The sequence below is a fragment of the Parus major genome, chromosome 11, assembly GCF_001522545.3.
Source record: "Parus major isolate Abel chromosome 11, Parus_major1.1, whole genome shotgun sequence".
In the NCBI taxonomy this organism is placed as follows: Eukaryota; Metazoa; Chordata; class Aves; order Passeriformes; family Paridae; genus Parus; species Parus major.
Window position 1 is genome coordinate 3,045,771 of NC_031780.1, and position 25,782 is coordinate 3,071,552.

At 44.7% G+C, this 25,782-nt stretch overlaps 1 protein-coding gene and 1 long non-coding RNA gene across 4 annotated transcripts in view; both read right to left on the reverse strand.

Moving 5' to 3' along the window:
- Positions 1-4,363, reverse strand: part of LOC107209857 (hepatocyte nuclear factor 4-beta-like) — a 36,912-nt gene extending 32,549 nt beyond the window's left edge. For all 3 annotated transcript variants that reach the window (XM_033517130.1, XM_033517132.1, XM_033517129.1), the window contains exon 1: positions 4,243-4,363. The gene's annotated coding sequence lies outside the window, so the exon portion shown is untranslated. The remainder of the gene's footprint in view (positions 1-4,242) is intronic.
- Positions 4,364-11,237: 6,874 nt separating this feature from the next.
- Positions 11,238-24,347, reverse strand: LOC117244998. Its single transcript, XR_004499062.1, has 4 exons — positions 24,239-24,347; positions 17,082-17,156; positions 11,618-14,699; positions 11,238-11,297 (listed from the first exon to the last, which is right to left on the reverse strand). It is a non-coding gene; the product is annotated as an uncharacterized LOC117244998 (long non-coding RNA).
- Positions 24,348-25,782: the final 1,435 nt, after the last annotated feature.

Consider the following 25,782-nt stretch of genomic DNA (forward strand, 5'->3'; position numbering starts at 1 on the left):
AAACTAAGTGCAAATATAAAAATTTCAGAGAGAAGGCAAACCACTTAAAAAAGGCCAAGACAAAACCCAAAGGTTAAGTCCATTTTATCTTCAACAATCCATTCTATATTTGCACATCTGACCTTGCAGCTCATTCACTCTCACAAACATTTTTTCATAGTTCAGCATCAGGGTAAAAGGAAGAAACCCTCAACCAACATGTTCAGGGCTCTGGAGAAAAACTTCCCATTTCTGCAGGGGATTGGAAAGCTGAAAGAGACACAAACCTAAATAAATATTGATTTATTTTATTTTTATGATGGATTATCTGAAATGTTTCCTGTAATGAAATTGATGGGGCTTTGGAGTAAACATGTAGAAGTTATAATAGCATCAAAGAGGTAAAGTCAAGAAGGAAAATGAGAAAACCTGCCAGGAAAGATCCCAGAATTATGGAATATCCAGAGCTGGAAGGGACAAGAATCATTGAGTTCAACTCCATCAGGTACAATAGCTTGTTCTAGAGGACTGAGGTGTAGGATCAATCCCCATTTTATCTCTTTTAAAGCAAGAGATGAGAAACCCCAGTAATTCTGGGTCTCACTCTGCCTTCCAGATCTGCACCCACAAGTCCTTAAAAATACCCATCTCAGCTGGGCATGGAGAGACAGAAAACGAGGCTCAGCAGCAAACATTTAATCCAGCATTGTTGTTCCGTGGTTTCTGCTGTGATTCCTTCACAAACCAGAGCTCTGAGGGACATTAATGGCACTCCAGTCTCTGTGAATGTGAGGAAGAAATGCTGCATTATTGCACCCTGACAGCCTTCAGCACCCTCCAGAGTGTGAATCACCTCCAACAGGCTCTCAGGCCCAGATCCCATGGAGATATTTCTTATTTCTAGTGAGGGAGATCTTTTAAAAATGCCTTAGGGACCGTGGAGAAAGCACAGAATTATAGACACAACATAAGGATTTCACAATATCCTTAAGGAAAGCTGTGGCTGTTCATCAATAAAACACCTCTTACTCTGCCTCTGGAGTTTCAGCATTGTGTGTTCATCTGTGGGAGAGGGCACTGGGGTGTAGGGCAAAGGGGTGATGGCTTTAAACTGTGAAAATTTTGGTTTAGATGAGATATTAGGAAAAAATTCTGCCCTGTGAGGGTGGGCAGGCCCTGGTACAGGTGCCCAGAGAAGCTGTGGCTGCCCCTGGATCCCTGGAAATGCCCAAGGCCAGGTTGGACAGGGCTTGGAACAACCTGGGATAGGGGAAGGTGTCCATGCCCATGGCTGGGGAGGGAATGGGATGATCATTAAAATCCCTTCCAACCCAAACTATCCTTCTTAATCCAAAATGACAAGTTATTTTTAAAGTATTTGGGGCAAATTCAGACAGATTTTCCTTTCTAAAAGATTCTTCCCCCACCCCCCCCAAAAAAAGGCTTTAAGCAGACATGCTGACATGTGGAAAAGATGCTTTTCATTACTTTCAATTGAAGAAATTATTGTAAACATCCAGCTATATTTTCCCCATAATATCCATTTTTGAACACTTCAGTCTCTTCCAGACTGTCTTACTCATAATTGCTGCTCTCTTAGTGGGTATAGCAAAAGCAAGTGACTGTTTGCCAAGTGACAAACACACATCTCCAAACCCCTGAGTCTCACAGATATTTTCAGGAAGCTGTAACCCCTGATAAATCTTTGCAGACCACTGAGATGAATAATATTTGTGGATGCATTTTTGAGGCTGCCATACTGGAGAGGTATTTGTGGCTGTGGGCTTTGCCTCTCACATGGAAAAGCATCCCTATATCCATCCTATAGGCTATATTTTGCTCATCTGCCTTTAATTAGAACCATTTCATATCTTCAGGAGTATGTGACACCAAATGAATCATTTAAAAATTGGAGTGAACTGGCAAATTATACACTCCTTTGGTTGTTTATTTCATTCATGAATTGCCAGTGTCAAAATTCCCTCAGAGCAGAGTTTTTAGCAAATCTGGTGAACCCAAATGTCTGGTAAATGTCACAGGCTCGGGGACAGATCAGACCTGCATTTTTACACCATACACCTATTCACAACAGCTATTTTTCCACTGACACATGGCATAACCTAATCTCTGTCCTCCTGTTTGTTTGGGGTTTTCTCCCCCAGATATTTCAGGGAAGTAATGGGGAAAAGAGTCTTAAATCCTGGAGGAGCTCTCCAAGCCAAGCTTTATTTCTGATTTCAGTGATGTTTAGGGCATTCCATGGGGTTGTTATTCCGTGGTCCCTTGCTGAAGCAGGCCACTGTGGCCTCCCCTGTTCAAAGCTGCCTGCCAATTATATCTTGCTCCAGGCAAGAATTCTGCATAAAAACACCAATGAATTATTAGCAGAGGGAAAAGGCTCTTTATTACACTTATTTATACCTCAGCAGCTCTGAGGGGATGGAAGCTCCCAGCCCAGGTGCTGCAAGAAACATCCCTGCTGATAATAACTGCAGCAGACAAGAGGTGAGAAGTGGGGAGGGAAACCAGACCAGCTCAGTCCCACATCTTCCCCAGCAAATAAAGTCACTGCAGTGTGGGAATCACCCAAATCTGATCTCACTGCATGGAGAGAGTTTAATCAGCTAATTAATTGTTTTAACTGAAAGAGGAGCTGATCCACAGGACTGGGGATTTCACCATGAAAATGAGGAAGAATGGAACAATTACTGGAAATTATTTAGCAGCATCTCATGGGCCAATGGAGTCTCCACGAACTCAGAAACACCTTCACCAAGGACTGGAACATTTTCTTTTTGGCCTGAATTTCACTGATGGGTATACAAGGCATATATAAAACAAATTACCTGTCACTCTGGAATTCTGTTTTCCCAATTTTATACAACAGCTCATCTCATCTTTCCCCTGGACATCTCCAGCCTTGCTGCTTTCTTCCAGTTAGGACTTTCTAACTGGCCTTGGCCCCCAGCAATAACAACCAGCCTGGCAGCCACAAGCAATTTACGCTCCACAGTTGCAATATTCTCTTTATGCACTTAGGTTTTGGCCCATTAGTCTCTCTAGAAGATTATGCAATGCTAATTGCATTCATTTTTTTTCCAGGAGAGCTGATAGAAACACATCCAAAGACATATTTCCCTAGGCAATAGCCTGCTTTAATAAATTCTGGTTGCACTGGAAATATTTGTGTTTTAATCTGTAAAACAGAGATTAGGCAAAAGTTCCTAATATTGCTTAAGCACTTCAAGCCAAGAAACAATTCCATTGTACCTTAAACTGAACTTGTGATTTTCATGTCATTCTAAAGGAGGGTGGGTACATTTCTCCCCCAAATGTATGTTCCAGTTGTATATTCATGAGTTTACATCAAGACATAAGAAAATAGCCAACATTTTCTGTGTGCACAGCAGGTGACACACCAATGCATTGCTAAACCCCACACTGCTGATCAAGTGTATTAAATATTTTTACAGAAATTTAATCTAATCTTTCCTTGAAAAATAAATCCCAGATAAGAGCAGTAGGGATAAGGGGCTTTCAGAGAAAGCAGCACTTGCTTAGGCAAAAGAGATAAATTAAATTATGAAATCCACACCTTCAAAAATGATTTATCCATCTTCTCATAGCAGACAGATCCACAGACATTGTGATAATCTACAGACAATCAGATAAACTGGATAACTTATCCCAGTAAGAAATACCCACAATTTAGGGGGGAAATCTCTTCTCTTCTATGCATGTCGATCTACAGCAGCAGCATTGAAACCAGCTCACCTAAAGCAGGGTTATCCTGGATTTACCATCACTCTGAACAGAATCTCTCCCAGTTAAATCCACCCACAGCATACATAAAATCCTGCTGGTAATACAAAAACCATTTTGCTTCATTTGTTCTCAACTTTCAGCAGCTCAAGGACACTCAGCATCAGCCATGGATACCCCTGGTGAGCACGGAAACCTTTCCTGGTGCAAATAGAGCCTTTCCAAAACTCTGAACACAGCTTGGCATGGCCAATTGAACAGAATCCACTTTAAAACCCTTGCTCAAGCAGGGCTGGGTCTATCAGAGGCTCAGGCTTTTCTCTTACTGAAGATGGCAGCAGAGATTCTGAGTCACTGAGCAGAGCTGGCTGCTGGGCTCATTTTCTGCACCTCCAAGGGGGCTGATCCCAGTCCCTGGAAACAGCTTCTGGAATGGAACAAGGCAGAACCCAACAGAAAATAAAACAAGGGAGTCGGGAGCTGATCCCGGATGTTCCTCACCGTGTCCTGTTGCTCCTGGCTGTCTCCCCTGCTTTCCACACAGGAACACATGATGTTTGCACAGCCTCACTGCAGAAATGACTTGTCTCCAGGTTGCAGCATCACAGAGACAAACCGGAGGAGTATCCTGGAAAGGGAGAAATGGGTGATGTGAAACAGATGTTTTCCCTTAATTGCTTATTGCAGAGGCAGCCCAGTAACTAATCCACCTGCTGTGTTCCCACAGGGATAATTACTCACCCCGCGCTCCCAGCCAGCTGAATTTATGTTTTCCATGCCTCATTATACCCATCTCTTATACCAACAACATGCCCCAGAGTGCTGCACAAGTGCCACACTCATACAAATACCTGTCTCCTTCTTGCTCAGAGCAGCTGTGGATGCCCCATCCCTGGGAGTGTCCAAGGCCAGGTTGGATGGGGCTTGGAGCACCTTGGGATAGTGGAAGGTAGATTGGAGCAAGAGGATTTTTAAGGTCCCTTCCAACCCAAACCATTCTATGATTCTGCAGCTCTAGGTACAGTTAGGAGTAGAGGTATTTTCAATGTTGCTTAGATACAGAGAATTATCCAGAATTATTCCAGAGAATCACTCAAAAGTAATAATATGGTACATGCAAGAAGAGAGCTCACCAATCACAGCAGTAAATAAGCCATGTCTGAAATCCCTGTTTCTTCTAAGACCCCTTTTGTCATAGGAACTGATCAGAAACACACAGTGAAGGCTTCTGAATATCCAGAATATTATATTGTTATATAAAAACAATTAATAATAATTGATAATATATTGTTATTATATTATTATCCAGAATATATATTGGTGCTGATTTTTAATTTGCTCATACATTGCAATACATTGCTCATACATACAATGTAACTATTCTAAGTTACATTCAGCACAGAGCAATGGTTGATGTTGGTGTTTTCCCCAAATATTTCAAGACTTGCACTCAAAGTGAGGAGAGAAGCCTTTGGTAGTGGGTTCTGATGATGGCTTACACACAATTAACAGTTACAAAAAGTTAATTGAATGGAGAGAAGCAGAGGTTTCAAGGGATCTCTGCTTCTCACCTAGACCTTGGAAGCAGGGGCAGCTCATGTCTCTGACTGGATCCCTCCTCACTGCCAGAGGAATCTGTCTTTGATGGAGTGGCTGGTGCACAAGGGGTGGGAGGTGAAAAATTGTCACTGACTGGAGTTGATAGGGCTGGAAACAGAACATGACCTGAGCTCCAAGCTGGGTTCTGCTCCTCGTTAGCACAGCCTTCATCTTTCCTTCTTTTCCAGTGAGCTACTTATTTCAGAGCCTCCGGCGAGAGCCAGCACCAGCTGGAGATAATTTAGTCCTACTTCACTAATGTTGATGTCTCTGGATTTAATATTGGCTTTTCTGGAACCCTCCTAGGCCTCTTTGGCTTGGCCAGGTGGCTCAGGTAGTTATCCTGAGCATAATATTTTTGTTAACCAAGCGGGTGCAGATCTATTTCAAATACAAAACAGGAGTCTGCTCATCCAGGACTAACAAAGCTTCCCAAACTCTTCCCCTGCTGGATGCTCAGCAGCCCTCAGCTCTGGGGAACATCATCAAAAGCCTTTCAGGCTTAACTAATGCCTGCTGGAGTAACAATCAAAACCAAAATGAAATCCTCAGAGGGAAAATCCAGTGGCTGGGGAGATGGATGTGGATGGAGGTGGATGTGCTGGGAAGGCAGAGCAGGGGGAGCTTTGTCAAGGTGGTTGGTGGAAGAGGCAGCCAGGTGCAGCCAGTCAGTCCCCTCTGCTCTCCCTGTGGCTCTGGGAACACCTGATCCAAGGATCTGAGCAATGGCCTGGGGAGAAGCTGGGAGGGAGCCCAGATAGAGGAAGTTTGGAGAAGAACAGACTATAAGAAGCAGAGGCACACCACAACAATGTTTGTTCACACCCTTGTGCCTGGAGACAGGCACAAACCCATGAGCTGAAATCCCAGGCAAAGCAGAAATCCAGAGGGGGATTAAAAAATTGCCCCTTGCCAGTCTGGCCATGGAATGTTTTCCTGCACTGCTGCTCCTGAGCTCTATCCAGGGCTGCTCCCAGCCTTGTCTTGCCTGCTGTTCTCTGTGCAGGATGATTTGGGACAGAAGGACAGCAGTGATGGAAAGGAGACCCCAAATGTGTCCCCATCAGTGCCATAAAAACCACGGGTGTTATCCCAGGAGCAGGACAAAGGAAGGGCACAAAGAGACTGAAGAAACCTGTAGGTTTACAGGAGCTCCAGTTTACCAGACTCCCCTCAGTCAGGTCCACCAAAGCCAAAGTTAAAATATCCTTTTGCTTTCATTTCAATCAGTTCAGTTTGATGCCTGCCTTGCACATGGGTCTGGTGGGAAATGCTGGTGTGACACACATCACAAACAGAGTTTTTCCTTCAAACCTCCCAGAATCTCATCTGTTTATCAGTGGCTGCTGTTACATCCAGCTATTTATGCAGGTAACTGCATCACTTGCCAGTGGCATGGAAAAGCCCTGGAATTAACCCAGCAGTTTTGATGTCTGCAGTAATTGTACTCTGCCTTCTCTTTCATGAAGAGAAAAAATTGCTACAATAGTCAAGATAAAACAAATAAATCCAATATAAAAGCCTGTCTAATTGAATTAAATGAAAGTAGCCTCTCAGACTGCCCTTTCTGTGAATCACATTATCTTCATGTTTACTGACTCTTTGACAGGACTCTAAATGATCCCAAATTTTATCAGAATAAATCAACTAAACAAAAAAAAATCCCTTCTAAAAAGGACAGACGTTCTTAACAGTCATCTGGAACAGATTATTCCTCTCCAAGTAGCATTGTTGATACTGAAAGTGTTGTAACAATATCCTTTTCTAATGTGGTTCTGCTGTGGCTCCATCCATAATAAATCCAGTCAATGCCAAAGAACCCACTTAGCATGACAAGCTCCCCAAAACCTGGATTATTTGTGTAAGACTGATTTGACATTCCAGCCTCTATGATCTGATGAAATTTCTTTTAATATTTTTAAAGGAGACCAAGGAATGAGCATCACCTAATCTGGGGAAATGTTTTTGCTGAACCATACACCCTCCAAGTCCTTGTAAATCCTAAATGCCACTACAGAGAGATGGAGACTGGAAATCAAAACAACTTTCCCTTTTTCCAGCCTTGTAAAGCCTAAAATAACTGCACCTTTTTTATTTCCATGAGTATATATTGTATTTAATCTCTGCAGCACGGCTGCATTCAAAGGTTACTGCAGATAAAGCAGAATGTCTATTAGTCTCATAAATGACAGATAAATGTCAATCAAAGAACACCACCTTTACACCAAGATACTCAGAAAAATCCAATAATATTGAGGCTTCAAAAGGAGGCAACTGAAACAAAACTACCCAGCAGAAAGAGCTGAACACTCACCATTTTTTAGCTCAAGTGGATAAAAGAGTGCTCTACCAGGATCTCAAATAAAGGCATTTCTACCACATTAATGATGGTCAGTGTTGGGAAGGTGCCTTCTCTTCCTAAAAAACACCTCCACTTCTTCCACCTGACAGGTATTTGTGTCTCATTGCCCAGCACTTTTCTGTCTCAAGCCATAAAGAAGTGATCAGAGAGAGGAGGACTGCAATTCCCTAGGAAAATGGCATTGAAAATTATAGAAGTTCTGTGATTTTCACCTTATTTTTTCCTTTTCTCGTTGCTCTCTCGTTGATGTATGACCTCTTCCTGTCCTGCTTGTACAACCTCAGTTTCTCTAGATGTACACGTCCATGATTACACCAAAAAATTGTTATCCTTGATAAAAGCCCTTCAGAACTTTGTGGGGAAAAACAAGAAGAACATCATAGCAGAGCCTGTTAGATACTGGACATTACCAGTTCCAGCCATTCTATCAGCCAAACACTTCCAAACAATTTAGCCCAGAGCAGCAAATCTCAATAAAAAGCTGATTAAAAAAAAAAAAAAAAGGGGGAGGATGAGAAGAGTCAGAGCCACTTCAGAACTTCTTTGAAGTCTGAGTCTTTGCCATCAGTCTGCTGTTCCCCGAGGTCACTGTGCTGTGCCTCAGCCCAAATGCCATCCCCTCACAGAGAATTAAAGAGCCCTGGGTGCAACTTTGCATTGTTGCCTGTCCGCACGGGGGAACGGAGCCCGTGATCCGCGAGAAGCCACAAAACCAGCGAGCGCATTTTGTCCGTGTGGTTGTTGGCAACTGCAGGGACAAAACATGGCTTGGAGTCATAACAGGACCTGGGGTCTGCTCCCTGCAGCCCTGCCACCCTCGCTGAGAGCCAGCTGGGAGCCTTTCTTCTTGTTCTCTTTGTTGTCTGTGCTGTCTGATAGCGGAGGTCCTGCCAACCTACAATTAGAAACAAGAGCTGTGCCTTTGTGCTCTGTCTGCCCAGAGATAGGGCAGAAATTTATGTAGCCAGCATGCCAAGGACTTGCCAACAATGTCAAAAGCAAGTTCATAATAAATTATTCTTTTTGGGGCACTTCCTTCACTTGCCAATGGAGGAAAAGTAAAGAAAAATGACAAAGAGCCCCGCTCGTTTCCTTCAGACAACTGTGATTTATTACAGGCGAAACAAGGAGGATTCCAAAATCATTACTCCTATAAGGGAAGGTAACTCAATCTCCAGCAAAAATAAACAGCCATGTTTAAATAAACCGTCTGAGAAGTGCTACTGCCCTTTTCCCTAGAAATTGGGGGAGCATTTTTTCTGCCCTGATATTGTTCTGCTGTGTGAGACACTGTCCCAGGGATTTCATCTGGTTTGGGTGGCCTGGTAAGTCATCAAAGGATAAAAGGCAGAGAACAAAGGGGAAAATAAAAGTATTATGAGCTGCAGCTGAAGTGCCTGACAGATGTTGGGTTGTTGCTTGTGGGAACTGCCTTCCATCTCCGGAGCAGAGGGTTCACCCTGCCCACTGCCCAGGCTCCTGCTCCTGGTAGGGAAGGGAAGGGGTAGGCTGGCCAAGCTCTTTCCTCTGACCATCCCCGAGGCCACTGGTCAGTGGTTTAGGGACTTCCCCCAGCTGTCCTGTGAGCAGTGAATTCAATAAATCACAGCAACACTCAGATCACTTACACTGCAAGGGTCCTCACAGACTTTAGAGCTTTCAGCAGTACCAACAAACCCAAGAATAACCTTCCCATGGCTCAGAGGACAAGATCCACCCCCTCTGCACTGACCCTCTCCTTGGTGAGAAAGGTGGGAAGGTTAAATATCACTTTCTTTCCTTCTCTCCTACTTTGGCCCCAGGATGACAAATTACTCAACACAACCAATAGAAGTGGGCCAAAAAGAGTTTGGGAACAAATGCAGAGCTCCAAGAGAAACCAGGTCATGGCCATCCAGCCTGGCAAAGCTTCTGGAGAAATGGCATCCACCTGCCTGCTGGTTTAAGCCATGCTTTTCCTTCTCATCACGCACGCAGCACGCCAGGCTCCGGGCGCGTGATGCGCGGAGAGCCCCGGGAAATTACCGCGTTCCCCAGCGCCCTTGCACAACCCACAGGGATTTACTGCCTCTCCTGAGTGTGATCCCAGGGCACGCCCTCTGCCTCCTCTGCTGCTGGCCTTGCTCTTTGCTTGACTTCCTTATTCCAGAATCGCTCCTTGGTTAACACGAGCCCCTAGGAAAGCTCGCTGCCGTAATGTCAGTCCCGTTCTCGCCACTGAGATAAGGCACAATTAATGGCACGAGGCAAATTAGTCACAAAAGTTGCTTGGGTTTGTAGATCTCTTTGATTCTGTGAACACATCACTCAGACCCAGGGTGGATTTTTTTTCATATTAAGCTTATTGTGCTTTATGGAGTTCATCAGCAAGAGGGAGGTAATTAAACCAGCCTTTTCTACCACACTTTAATACTAGTAGGATAAAGGAGTGGGGAGAGAAATAGCAAGACTTGCCTTTATGGATTTCTGTGACGATGAAAAGGCTGGCATGGATGATTTACTCATGAATTAATAGCGATCTGAGCTGCTGTGGTCAGCTGAGAACAAGAGCTTTAGGAAAATCAGGCAGGGTTAAATCCCTGAGGAGCCCAGGCAGCCAGGACATCCTAAGTACAAAGCAATGCTGCCTTTTCCAGCCTGTGGAGACAGCAGGACACCTTGGCCTGGGCTCCAGAATAGCTGGCATGGGAATCAGGGAGCTGCTGGCCAAGAGAAAATGCCAAGGGAAGAATCATTCCTGCAGCCACAGCCTTGCAGGGAACTGGGTGCTGGCTCCCAGTCTCAGTGTTATCCACCTACTGGATAAAATACCCTGAGGAAGAGTCCTGAGGAGAATCACAGCCCTCACCTACTCATTCAGTGCTGGAGGAGTCACCTTTGAGGTGTGGGACATCTCCCTCATCCCTGGGCCAAGAATTCCTCCTGCACCCCATGTCTCTGTTGATGGCCACGCTCTGGCTCAGCTCTCAATTACCTCTCCAGACTGAGCTCCATGGCTAAAAACGTTTTGGGAACACCCTCCCCTTGTAGCCAGAGGCCTCTGGAGAAGACAGGACAAACACAGGAAAGCTCTTGGTCCCAGGATGGGAATGAAGAAATGGATATTTGTGTCTCTGTCCCCACCTTCCCTGAGGAAAATGACATCAGAAACATCAGCAGAAGGGACATTCTGATGCCTCAGGAACCTCCTGGTGGAAATGGAGGTGGATTTTCAGGGGCTTCCTAACTGGGCAGCAGGCCAAAGCGGGAGGATTAAGGATCTGTGCTTTGGACTGAGACACACTGAGCTAAACCACGATCAAGCAACATTTTCCAGCTGTGATTTCAGCCCTAAGCACTTAAACTGTCTGCTTGGGAGGTGCATCTCCTCACCCCAAGCCTCTGTGAGGCAGAAGGTCCCACCTGAGACCCTCTGCAGAACTCCTGAACCACAAATAACCCTGCAGGAAAGCTCTGTTTCAAAGTAGTTTGCAGTGAAAATAAAACATTTCAGCACAAGGTACTGCACTGCACACAAGAACTTCGAAGTGCATACCTGTAAGTATGTGTTGTGGTGATATCTTTGTAAAATTTCCCAGATTGATTAGAAATGTACCTATTAAAAAAAAAAAAAAAAAAAAGAGATCTTCAGTGATGAGAAAACCCCACCTGAGTTATGTTCTCTGGCTTCTCAGCCTGGGCTCCTTTGGTGTGAATTGTGTCAGACATCCTAACACAACTTCAAAGGAGACACTTGGAAGAACTCAGGAACCACCACCATAAACTGACTGAGAGAGTATTTTAAGAAGTATTTTAACAAATCAACTCAAACACCTTCCAGAGACAGATACAACACTGAACTGAAGGGCTTTGGGGGCTTTTTTTCACCCCATGGGATAGTTAGTTTTATTCCCCCAAAAAAACCTGAATACTTACACTTTTCATCCCTGTTCTTTCTGGCAGCTTTCACATTTCCATCATTTGGCAAGGCAGCAAGGATTAGGAGACTTCCTGATGTCCTCCTCCTCCCTGAAAAAGAGCACACAGCTGACGTAGACATTTGGTTGTAATATTTGGGCACACAACCAGTGGGGATCTCTTACCTGCTTTGCTGTCACTCCTTGTGCTTTGCCTGCTGCACTGACCTGATAAAATGCAGTGCCAATGGAACAGATTTATGTCAGGGAGGATTTAGCCTGGAAAGCAGGCTCCTCTCCCCATCACCATTCCCCCCTTCTGAGGCTGTGGAAACACAGCATGGAGCTCCTAAAAGGAGAAGAGAACAGGAAAGAAAACACCACATCTCCCAGGTAACACGTTATGATTTTGCTGGTTTGGTTAAAACAGGGAGCACATCCAGGTTATTGTGAAGGTTTGGTACCTCCTTAACTTTTTTGGTTCAAAAAGCACCTCTTAGTCTGGACCTTTTTGGGCAGATCACCACGGGAAAGCTGAGTGGAAATCCACTGATTAAAGAGTGTACATTTGCAATGCTAAGAGATATCATCCAGCCATAAAAGAGCTGAAAATCAATATTTCATATCTGGTCACACCAGTAGCATTAAGCAATTTGTGATACTCTCACGTGCCTGATCTGTGACATCTTTTATGGCTTTACCTGCAGATTTCCTCAGACCTGGAAATGTTCAAGGCCAGGTTGGATGGGGTTTGGAGGAACCTGGGGTAGAGGAAGGTGCCCCTGACCATGGCAGGGGGTAGAACAAGGTGAGGTTTAAGGTCCCTTTCCAACCCAGACCATTCTGTGATTCCATGATATTCCCAGCATCTGAACACTGAGGGTATTTCTCTATAACCACAGGAATTTAAAGCTGCCTGAATAAACCTGTATCTCCCACCAGCCAGGTTTCAGAGCATCGTGACAAAACGCAGAGGTGTGGAAATGGTGTCTGTTTCAATAAATGCTTCATACAAAGCAAAGGCTTCATACCTGAGTCAAGACTCAGATAGGATCTTCTCCCAAATTCCCTCACCTCTGAATTCCCACCTCCTCTAGGCCACTCTTCAGGTCTGCTCCAAGATGGTTTATAGGTGATACAGCCTTCTCTTATTATCCTATTACTACATTTAAAACTTCCATCTCCTCATCACTGCCACATTCTAAGTAAATTTAAGGGCACAGGTATTTTTTAGCTGTTTTAAGAGCATTTACTGATGGAAATTTAGATTTCCCTGGCAGTTGAGTATGGGTTTTGAAGCTGTAAAATTTAATTAAACCACTTGGGGAGGGATAAAATAGGACTAATTGTTGTGCTCCAGCTAAAAGTAACTTGGCTGACATCACCTGGGCAGCAAACAGAAAACCAGGGAGCTCCACACATCTCCCACACTTGGCTGGAGACTTTGGAGCAAGGAAAGACAAACTCTCCACTGACCTGGATGAGTCTGTGCCCTCTCCACATCAGGAACAAGGACATTAAAGTCTCTCAGACCTGTCTGACCTTGAGGATGATCTTTCCTGTTTAATTTGACTGCCCTAAAACTTGGGAGTAGAGCTGCAATTTCAAACTGGCAATTACTTGGCAAGTAAATAAACTACAGCAGTGCTGGACCCTGAAAAGTCAAACTACCATGTGAGCTTTCATTAAGTACTTTATTCATACTTGTTTTCTAGAGAAAGCCCCCAGATTTGAATTAAAACAGAGGAGTCAGCAGGAGGAGAAAGTGCAAGCTAAGTGCAAGGTATTTTTTTGCTGCATTAAGATATTTCAGTTGCTGCATTAAGGACAAGAAGCCAAGAGGAAAATATTAAATAAACACTAGGAAATACTAAGGTTTTGGTGTTTCATGACAATTGTTTTCAGACGGATAGACATAAAATAATCCCACATCAAACTAACTGTGTCTGACATGCCTGCCACCAGGTATGGTCCAAGAGAGGCAGATATGGAGGAAGTGGTGAAAGGGAGGATAAATCATTTAGCAAAACCCACTCCCAGTTCCTCCAGTCCATTCCAGTGAGGGTTTTTACCACCCACACCTCTCCACTCACTGGTGTTTGTCAGGATTTTCTTCAAGCAGCATTCCTGAAAGGTCACTCCTGACAGAAGCATCCTGCTGTAAAACCTGTCCTCAAACACCTGTGGAACAAACTGCTTTTCCAGAAAGATCAGAAGCTGGGCTGGGCAGGAAGATGCTGCACGTGGGACCTGCTGTGCTGAGGGTGAGACCTGAATCAGGGATTTGTGTTCCTCAGAAGCTCAGAGAATGAAACTACGCTCAGGTGACACCAACACAGACTGACACTGCCATGGCTCCTCTTGCAGAAGGAGCACCAGGCCAGAGAATTCCCACAGATCCCGCCAGGTCTTTGGCCACAGTGTGTGGAGAGGTTTTGATAGCTCATGGAATGCCACTCCTGAAGTTATTCCCTCTCTGGAAGGGAGTGTTTTGGAAATGGCAGCATCAAGCTAAACCCGTTCAAAACTGAGAATCGACCTGAAGGAGCTGTTTCAGAAAGGGTGTGAATTCCAGCAAATAACAATGGAATATTCCTGTCCCACACAGCTGCAAGAGGAAAAAGCCAGGTTCTGTCTGTTCCAGGTCATCTGTTTCAAGACATCCAGGAAACAAGCTACCTGTGAAGTTAGGCATGACACTCGCAGAATTCCATCCTGGAGAACAAACAATGAGGACAGGAAATTTCTTGCCTTGCCTCTCCTGAAATCTGAACTGCTGTTAACCAGCCCTGTTGAACAACAACCCCACAGTCCCACCCCACACAGCATCTCTGGATTCAGCAGGAGGGAACCCGGGATTTTGTGATTTCTGTCTTCTGAAGGTGCCCCCTTCTGGCACTCCCAGCCTCAGGACACACCACAATTCATGCTCTCTACCACAGCCCTTCAAGGAACAAAGGAAGACGTTTCTCCAAGACTTCTGCCTTCCAGAAATGAAAGAAAGAAACATAAAACCAGATTTACTCACAAGTTTCTTCCAGGGATGGCACAGAGAAGGAGATTTGGAAAGGCAGGAGCATTCCCAGTAGGTGAGGTTCCTTCTGAAAGGGCCACATAACCCATGCCAGTATTACCACAGCTTGCACTGAATATTTCCTTTTAGCAACGAAATTTAAGGCTGAAATCTGAGCTCTTGGGACCCTGGTAACTTGAATGTCACAACAGAAACTCAGCTCTATACCTGCTCTTCATTTGTTCATATATGCAATATGAAATAAATATGAAAAATCTGGGCAATATGAAGGTTGAAGGTAGATGATTTTTAAGATTCCTTACAACCCAAATAATTCTATGACTCTATGAAATATGAAAGTTTCAAGTTGCAAGCAAAATTTTGCCTGTGCTCTGCAGGCAACCTTCCCTCTCCCAGGTGCAGAAAAACAAAAGTCTCCATGAAAACCTTCCCCTTCCATTGCCCTGACTGGTTCCTGGAGCCCATCTAGCAGACCACCTCTATTCCTTTATTCTGGAATTTCCTTTGGAAGTTTAAGGAGCTTTTTGGAGCACGGAGTGGCTCTTTTTGCTGTGCTATGGACAAAACGAGTCCCATGCCTCAGCAACCTCCCATCCACTGCAGGTCATCCTTGTTATTCCAGCTCCTCCGTGGGATGGCAGGAGACAGGATCAGGAGAACCACAGTGGGTGTGCAGGAAGAACGAGGTGACCTCCAGCTCTGCTCAAAGATGGGTGTTTATTGCTTTCCCAAGACGATAAAGCTGAGCTCAGTCCCTTTCATGCCAGCACTACTGAACCATTCTTATTTCCTGTATGTGGAGGTGGAAATGTCATGCTTCAGCCCTGATTTGCTTTTTTTTTCCCTTACTTTGTGGTTTCCATGTGCTAAAACTGCCTGGGAGATGTGTCCTCTGTAATGGTGAGAGGCAGCTGCTTTCATGTGAGCTCACAGCCCCTCAAGCCGTGCCAGGAGTGAAGGTGTTACTGGAGGAAGCGTTTTTATTGCCAGGATTTCTTCTGTCTCTGGGGCTGAGGCACCACAGCAGATTGTTAACACTGCTCAGAGCAGTAGCAAAAACCCTCTCAGAGCTCCTTAGGCTCTGTTGAAATGGATTGGTGCACATTTATGACCTGTGTGGCATTTTATCACAGCACACGGGTCTTGGGTTTCTGTCTTGGTGCAGATGATTAAAACCCAAATATGAATCTCTTTCTGTCTGCTGCATCTTTCAGGAGCCAGCATTGGCACAAATGACTCTCTTCCAGTTCCCTCCTGATCATCAATTTAACCCCCTTTTTAAAAGAAACAAACTGGCTTTATTTTGCACTGGAGTAAGGGCTGGTTAACCTGGCCCTTCAGCAGGGCACGAGGACAGCGCTGACATCCAGCAGCAACAAGAGGCACCAAGGAAGATCCATGCAGAAAACAGCTGCCCAAAATAAGTTTTAAAAAACCTCAGTTATTCCCCTGGAACACATGGGAATAGTTGAATGAATCTGAGAAATTCTGTGTAAGTGAGAGCTGGTGGGCAAAGGCTCTGAGCCAGTGTAAGAACTTGAGCAAGGGGGCATTTTAATGACATTCATATTTATTTTAATTACATCAGTATTTCTACTCATGTACAAATGATTTCTACTTCTTTTGAGTTAGGTACAAAAGGTAGACTTCAGCTTATCTGCTCTCAATTGCAAACATCTTTAAAATGACAAAACCTTCAAGGCACAACAGATATCCTATTTACAGATAATTTCCCAAGAGAACGATCCGCATTTGTACTTTTGAAAAAGCAATTAAAGAGTATCTGTCCAACCAAATATCATCTCACCTCTGACCAGCACACCTTTCCTCATGGTGAATCCCCTACAAACCCAATTTGGTGCTGTGGAAACAAAGAATTGTCCCAAATCATGTCCCTCTTCCTTAACCCAGGCCATGTTTAACAAAACAATTGTCATAAAGATTTCTGCTATCCTACAGCTGAAACAACTCACTGAGCTACTGGGATGAGAAAAGAGCAAATGAAAGAAAAGATGAGTCTGGCAGTATGATTTTATTAGGATGCCAGCTAAACTTGCAGTTTAGCAAAAATAGGAAAAAAAAACCCCAAGAGCTCCACAGTGCAGCCCCCACTAAAATGATAAAATGATTTCCCTGATAAAATGGGAAAATTTTATCCTCTTGCCAGCAAACCCAGGAACTATTAAACCCCAGCAGAAATTCCTGCACTTTCAGAGTCATCATGTAATTTAAAACATCCATTCAGATATGAAGTAGGGCAAAATCTTCCATAAGAAATAGATCAGGAACTTCCTTTTGTTCTCTGCTTCTTAGAACTTCCCAGTGAAGGGATTTTCTTCTTTTTCTTAATTTTAAAATACTGTATCATCTCAAAGGCTAGAGTATTTTATCTAGAAGCTTGATTTTCTACAAATAATTATTACCAAAATTAATAAAGGAAGAACTGTACCTAATTTCTGGCTCCTTTAGTTCCTTTCCTGGGATGATCTTGCAGAGTAGTTTACACATCCCTCATCATCTTCTCCTAGAAATAAAATAAAATAAATTAATAATGCGCCTTTCAGGGTGTTTCTTTTTAAAACAAAACCAGAACTATCTCCACTTTTCCCTCCACTTTTGCCAAAGCACTTCAGGAACATAAAGCTCCCTACAAACCGAGGTGAGGTGCTGAGGGCAGGAATAAACAGGAGGGTGTTTATTGCAGTGTAAACATCAATCAAATGCCAGCTCTGGGGTCGCCAAAGTGTCACTGGCGATGGGCAAATCTGGTGATGACTGCAGCAGCAAGGATCAGCTGAGGTTTAACACCATGAGGTGTTCCCTGGAGGATCCTGGAGCACTTTGAGGGACACCCAGGACACTCCAGAAGGTCTCAGTGCCATGGATGCATCCCCCAGCACTCCTCCAGCTGGGCCCTCTGCCAGCACATAGCTGAAGTCTAACCAGTTAAACCACAAGGAATTTTTCTTGGTCTGATCAGGAAGATTTAAATATTTCCTTCTTTTTGTTTTGGGGTTTTTTTTTGTGGGTTTTTTTTTTTTCCCTCCATGGCTGGAATTGCTCCATAAAAGCTCTGCAATGATGGAATGTCTATGGGGAAAAAAAAACTGTGCCTGTCCCTGGCAGGACTGAGGGACACTGAGCAGGAACCATGGTTGGGAGGTTCCTGCATCTTCTCCCTGTCCTGGGTCCCCATTTGTGTCCCCTCCTGCCACAGAGGGGACCCAGGTAATTCCTTCACCTCTGGCTGAAATTCCCTATGGCAACAACCCAGGACCAGCAGGTTTAGGGGGGTGAGGATGGGATCCTTCCAGGAGCCAGAGATCAGCAGTGTAAGCTCTAAACTCACTTCTAATCAAAGAAGTTTTAAATGGAAGTCTAATTTTTGCAGTGAAATATTATTTCTTAGGGAAGGGGAGAGGGCCTCACTATGGCCCCATTTGGAAGCCAGGCTAGAGACACTGGTTGTTTGCTGAGGCACATCCTCTTCCCATCCTACCCTATTTTCCCTAAAATAACTCGACCAAGCAGTAATTCATGGTTATTGACTAAGCTATAGAAAATCTCAGGGGAATTGAGGAGATAAATGGCCTTTGGTTTTCCATAAATAAACGATGGAGACAGAGCCTTTATGTTGCCTCAGGCATTGCCAGGAGGGTTTGCAGCTTCTCTGAGAATCTGTAGGATTATACTGCTCTGTGCCTAAAAACATATTTACACTGGGAACAACAGGCTGGGTGGAAATGGCACTTTTTATATTGAAAAACCACTGGAAAATTAAGTCCTTGACAGATTTGTGCACCACACTGAAAAATAGAATTTAAGAAAATATAAAGGCACGTGAATTGACATTAATAATGGTGAGAATCATAAAAGCAGCTCCCAGTTGTGTCCACCCTCCTGCAGCTCCAGCCTCCCCCATTTGCTCCCTGTGGAAATGTGGTGCTAAAAGGGCAGATATTGGATATGACCCAGCTCTTCCCTGGTCATTTTTATTTTTCTGGGTAATCTCAGACTCTTCCAGCTGGGGAGGCTGTTGAAGCAAGGTTAATTCTATTAAACACAGCTGCTCCTGGAGCTGTTTAGAAGATGGGATTGCTGTTGCATGAGCAACCCTTCATGCCTGTGACTACAGCCTTAACTTTCCTATTAAACCCAGGGTTACAGGCATAAAGGGGGATGATTTTCCTGGAATTGCACCTGGATGTGCAGTTCTGTGTGCAGTTTTGGGCTGTGATCAGCACGAGCAGCACATCACGGGGCGGTGCTCACCCTGGGCTTGGTGTCTGGATGTGTCACGGTCCCACCTCAGCAGGTGAGCCAGCTCTGCCCCAGACTGCAGGTGGAGCTCAGGTGACACCTGCCACCCCTCAGGGGGGTGACACCGTGGCAGAGCCCTGACAAGCCCTCTGGTGTCACCTCGCCCTGCAGTAGCAGGAATTGGATGGATACAAGAGGAAGCAGATCACATCCTCCCAGTGCAGAAGCAATACCAGAGGGTTCCAGGAGCAGGAAGAGTTGCAGTTTGTTGGTTGTCAGCACTGATTCATGCACACAGCCTGGATGTACATCAAATCCTCGGCTGGAAAAGCGGGATTAGTCATTGTTTCCAGAAAAATACAGCTTGCAGCAGACACCACAATGTATCTCTTTTCTTCTGCAGTTACTCATGCAATTATTACTTACAGTCTTCGTTGGCTGATTCGAAAAATGCAAACATGAAATTAATTATACTGCTCATTAATTCCTCTGTTCCTGGAGAAAACCTGAATAGACAAAGCAAGGGCTTTGGTCTGACGTGGCTGAGGGATGAGGGATCTATTGCTTCTTTATGGGGTTCCACATCATCTCCTAAGGAAAAGGGGTCAATCTTTCCCCAGGAGAGAAAGAAAAACTTGGCATGAGGGCAGGAAACACTTGGGGTTTTCTTTTTCTGTGACATCCCTCTCCCTGAGAACATTTTCCCTCTTCCCTGGGCAGGGCAGGCAGAGTTTTGCATCCAGATTTTAGCTGTAATCCCTTTTTTTGAACGAGCTGCTGCTGCCCTTCACCAGGACTGCTCTTCCTGACACTGGTAGCGTTTATTTGTCATGGCCGGGGCAGAGGAGAGGATGGAATCACACATATATCCATTTCTAAGAAAGGCTTTTAAAGCTCTCCAAGATGCTTTTCCTCTAAGTATTCCTATGGATCATCTGCCAGACCACCAGCCACGAGGCACTATCGAGTGTAGCAGCTCTCTGTTATTTTATGTATTCCTCCAGTTGGAAATAATCAAACCCTGCTTGAGCTGTGTGGAAAAGCAGGCTTGAAATATTAGTGATATGTTAGGAATAGGATCATCATCACATAACAATCAGCAAAATTATCTTTATATCTGTCATTGTTGCTGCTTTTCCTGGAACACCCACTGCAAGGAAATAAACTAGATACCAACACCACCTTTGCTTTCATTACTGCTGGACTTCTGTATCGGTTTTTCTGTCAGTGTAGCTAACAGAAAACAGTGAAAACGTAAAAATTTCCACAAACTCTAAAGTTTAGGATCATGTGAGCTCTTGGACCTGATAAATGTGCACAGAGCTACCACTGCCAAAGGGCCAAACCCCATCTCTGCAGGGAAGGAGACGCTGCAAAGACCAATATTTTACAAATACCTGCCTGTTCCCATAACTCTTGGCTTGCTTGCACTCACACACACTTTGCAGACAAATTTGACTGTTTTCTCTGCACATCTCAGAGGCTGCAGCCATAGCAGCTCTCTGGAGCATCACTTCTGGATAACAAACTGTGACAGACCCAGTGAGATCAGCAGGAAAAGAGGTGAGTCTGTTCTGGAGATCTCATCCCTGTCCTGCACAGGCTGCTGCCAACTCAGCCTTGAATTTGCACTTTCAGCTCACTCAGGTGCCCCAGAAAGGCTTCCTGGACGAGGGACAAACCACAGGAGTCTCAGCACATTCGGGCATTTGGCTGGTTCTGGGCAGCTGGGTGTTTGCTGCAAAGGAATAATGCCAAGAAAACATCTGGACAGCTGAGTGGCAGAGGGCTGAGCAACTCCAGATAATCCTGTCCTTAGACCATCCTCTGCTTTAAAATGCAAAATATTGAAACTCAAAATCTCTCTAAATGTGGACTTGCATGGAGCAGACAAGGCTTCTGCTGCCTTTTTTCTTGGTGATCTAACCCAGATAAAGTCAATGATTTCAAAGAGAAACTCAAAATGTAGCTCTTTTCTTCACCCTGAAGAGTTTATAGCTTTTTTTTTTTAACCAGATTAGGGAAAAAAAAAAAAAAAAGATAAGAAAACTGCTGCTGCCTCCAGATTTGGGACACAAGGACAGCTCTCAGGATGAACCAGGTGTTTTTCCATGCCTGGAATGCTTCCTGCCTGGCTGATGAGGCAAAATTTGGATGGAATCCAGGCAGTGTCCCTGCAACCAGCATCTTCTGCAGGGCTGCTGGACGCAGCAGGGATTAATTATCTCAGCAGTGTCCCTGTGTCTGTCCTCGTGTGAGGGACAGGAGATGGGTCACCGTGCCACCAGGCTGTAAAACCCCTGTGGGATAACCTGCCTGGATGATCCCAGCATCATCCCTTCCTCCTCTGATTCAGCCTCTCCTCTTCTGGTGCTGTGGGCACAGCTCTCAGCCTTGCAACGCCCCACACAGATGCTCATTCCCCTTTGGGGATTAATGGCCTTAATTTCCATATTTCAGGGCAAGCTGGCAAAAAAAGCCACATCCTGAGTGAGTCAGGTACAATGTCCTTGTGGTTCCATCACGCTGTGATGTGACATCCTGGGCAGATTCCCCCTGCTTCTGCAGATTCCTGCTGCCCCACGTCTGTCAACGTGCCAAGGCAACCCTGTCCTGGCAGCCTTAGGTTTGCACCTTAAAGCTTTTCAGGGTTTTGGAAATAAATAAATGAATATATTATATTTATTTGGAAATAATATATATATATATTAATATATATATATATATATATTTGGAAATAAATAAAAATAAACTTGTGTGTTTTCAGGAATAAATAGAAATAAACACGTTGTTCTGGTTATTGTTGCTGGCTTTAACAGCTGTAAGGCTTTGGGGTGGTACAAGGTTGGTGATGGGACCATGAGAGGCAAAGCATCAGCCAGGACATTTGGGCAAAATCCATGCTCATCTCCAAGCCATGGCATTTATTCCAAGCCCAGTGTAAGGGTATTTTTCTTTCCAACAGCTCATGATTTGTGCTAAGTTGTTGTTGGCCACTCTGCGTTTGCAGATATTTTCACATCTGTAAGCCTGTAAAAGGTGACATTGATCTCTGTCTGTTTCTGTGGGTGAGATTGTTTTGGAAAAGGCACCTTGTAGGTGTAGGATAGGGATCACCTCTCCCTTTAATCGTGTCAAAACTCAGGTGGTCAAAACAAAAATTAAATTTTATATATATACATATATATGAGAAAGACCCAGTTTCAATTTTGGAATTTCTAGGGATGCCAGCCAGCCCTTGTTTATTGCCATCAATCTGTAAAGTCAAAGCTCTTGGGGCCATTTCCACCAAATAATGACCAAAAGAAGTTCAAAAATGACAAGAGCAAATTCACTCTGACTGCAATATGGCTTAATTTTAACCAGCAGGAGTTTCAGGGGGATTGAAAAAAAAAGAAAAAAAACTTGTTGACATGAAGCATGTGGAGTCACTCATCCAGCATTGTGTAAGGGCTGTAAATCTGCCTGGAAATGAGGCATGAAATGCATCATAAAAAGTATACCACTGAAACTATAAGATCAGCTTAAAATTTATGGTAGGTAACTTGGGGAGAGCGTCACATGTCTGAACTTTAAATCAAATGCTCTTCAGCTGTATATTCCTGCAAGCACAGAACTCCTTTCTCTTATTTTCCTCTCCTTGCACCAGCTCTCAGCAGTAAAATCCCCACACTACTCTCTGTAAATTCAGCAATGAAAACTCTGTAATCTGAAAGTCGATACAAAACCTGACACAGCAAGGGAGCTACAGCAGAAGCGTCCCTGGTTTAAACTTTGGGGGAAATAAAGCTCAATAATGAAACAGAGGATTTGTCCTCTCCTGCAAAGGTTTTGTTGACTCAACTAATGCAGCTCCCCATTCTCCTTATTACTTTAAGATGTTCTTCTGACCCCCATAACCCCACAGTAATCATCTCCTTGGTGTTAGTTTCTCTTTCTTCATCTCCCCAAAGACTATTATTGTCTTTCTGTGACCAGATGAAAACCAGATGGGGAGGATAAAGGGGAGAGATGAAGATTTGGGTGTCTACCTGAATTTTTGCTGTGCCTGGTGAGTATGGGTAAGCATGATCAAAATTAAATCATTGAATTACTCTCTCAAGCCTAATGAAAACTGTTCTTTTGTTTTTACTGTTGTGCCAAGGGGGTGGGGGTCATGCTCCTTCCAAATTACATGGGGCCAGAGGTTTATCTCACCTAAATTTCTCTGCACTGCAAATCAGCCAACAAATTGCCCTGCACAAATCTACAGGAGCTCTCTTAATCTCTAATCATTCATCAAGAAAAGGCTGCAGAGAGAAAAGGGGGGAAGATTCTCCTGCCCACTGAAGAAACACAAAATAAGAGCAGTTTCTAAAACAAATCAAGGCTCATCTTTTCCCTGATATCTCTGGCAGCTTCTTGATGTTTCTGATTATTCTTGAAGAGGAAGCAATGAACCACAGTCCTTACACCTGGAGTAACTCATGCCATACATTTACATTATTGAACTGTTTTCATCTTGATTCTTATTGCAGTCTGGGATGCTCTGTGCCTCTTCCCTGTGTTTTGGAGCCCTGGGACCCAGCATTGTGCAATCCCCCATTGCTGCAGCTCTGCCAGTTGTAGTGGAAAAGTTTGAGCAAGAAAAAGATCTCCTTGGCTGGACACCAAACACACTCTCAAAATTAACGTCAGGGCTTTGCTGAGGCTCAGCTTTCATGGCTAGCAAGAGCTGATGTGGCCTAGATTTGCAGTAGGCTGCTGCCACCTTCACCCACAGCCCTGAGGGACTCTGCTTTGCAGGGAACCCCGTGTTTGCTCCCAGCAGATTGTGAGTGAGGGCTGGGCTGGGTTTAACTCTGATTTGTAGCTTGCAGCCTGCTGCTTTTCCAGCCATGAGTTTGTGTTCCCATTGCCATCATCTTCCCAGCAAACAGAAACCTCTGCTGTCACCTCATCACCCCTGCCAAAGCCAGGCTCACAGGCCAGAGAGCAGTACAGAAACTTTCACCAGACAACACAAAAACTGTGACTGAGCTCATCCCAGGGCCAAAAACAAACACCCATGTTTGTGTTCAGGCAACCCAAAGCTACTAAAGCCTGAGCTGTTATCAACATGTGACACATGAAATCAATTTTGCTGAGCATCTCCAGACTGAGCCAGACACTGCTGCTGCTGCTGGGCAGCCCAGATGATATTTGGAGTTAATGAGAGGTACAAGAAGTGGAGCAGAACTCTGGAACTCAGGTGGGCAGTAAGGCCTTTGTAACCCCTGAGTGAGCAGGGATAGTTGTGTGACCCAAAAACTCACAGGCTGGTGCCCGAGGTCTCTCCTGGACAAAGGGAGGAGGAGCAGATGTTACCTTCATCCCCTGCTCAGCTTCTCAGTCTGGAATTGGAGACAAAGCCTTCCCAGCCTTCATCCACCTCTGCCCACACACGGGAGAAAGCAAAGGAGCTTCCCAGGCTCTGCTTCCCACTGAAAACACCTGGGTGGAGAGGAGACAAATGTGGTCCCTTGCTTGGTACAAAAGGTGACTCTCAGCAGGCCCTAGAAAGAGGCTGGCATGATCACCCAGAGTGACAACAATTCTGCTTGCAAGGCCCAGGAAATCCGAGGGTAAAGTGAGGGTGAGACATGGAAGAAAAGGGCAGGAACACAGACAGAAGGCAAAGGCAGAAACAGCAGCCACCAAATATCGGAGTACAAGGTGTGTGGATCTCCTCTCCCAGGCTCATTGCACTATCCCCTGCTGCCTGCACGTCACATCCCATCACTCACTCTCCAGGATGCATTTCTGCCCCTCAGTGACACAGTGCTTTGACATTTGGACCATCAGGGCAACAAATGCTCATCTCTGAGGAGCAGCTCCTGATTCCAGCACGCCATGTCCTGCACCACATTCCAAGTCTCCTCTGCTCCATTTTATCACTGAAGTCTTGGCTGCATCTTCTGCTTTTTTCCCTTTTTTTTTTTGTTGTTGTTGTTTCTTTTTGTCCTTTTGCCTATTTAGCTTTTCTCTAGCAATCTGCTGGAAGAAGAACCAGCCTGTGTCAGCTGGGGTGGAGCTGAACATGGAGCTGAGATTTATGTGAGCTGAATGCTCAGACAGTTGTTCAGGCTGGAAACTCTTACCCAGCAGAGCCCGGTGGGTGATTTTACACGAGGCTCTCTATCTAATCTCTAGGAACCTTGGCATGCAAACCTTGCAGATGTGCTCACCAACAGATGCAGCACCAGGAGATGCAGCAGCTACAGGAGATTTGGGCCTTTGCCAGCACTGGCCAAACCCAGTGCCTCAGTTTCCCTACAAGGTCCCTGAATACTCTCAAGGCTGGATTTTGTGGATTCAGGACTGCCTGCTGCTTCTGCAAATGCTGGATCTGCTCTGCAGGAGGCAAAGAGGTGGGAGGTATCTCAGCACTCACTTTACACCAGATTTTGGAAATGTTGAGACCCAAAGTAATTTTCAGGTGCCCCCATGAGAGCAAAATCTTCTCAGTCCAGCCTTTCCTCACCCTTCACAATCTTATAAATCCAATGGCTGTGCCACAGGGAACATCCCAGAGCCCTTAATCTGCAGAAAGGAAGAAACTCCCCCTGGCACCACTTCTCATGAGGGACCTCTCCCACAAGGGTGCAGCCCCAGGTACTGGGAACAAATCTGTTGTCATTTTCTGTTTTCATTTTGGGGCTTTATTCCTTTGCAAAGGTTCTTTCTTGACTTTAAAACAAAAGCATGGAAGAAGGGAAGATAACAGATCCCCAGGGAAAAACCACTATCTAGTTAGAACATGAAAGCTGTTAGATTTTAAAAATGTGTTACTTTTGGGGGCTGGTGATGCTCTTGGTACCCTTAAAGTTGGAAACATGAGGCTCAGAAAATTCAGATTAGAGGATTAATAA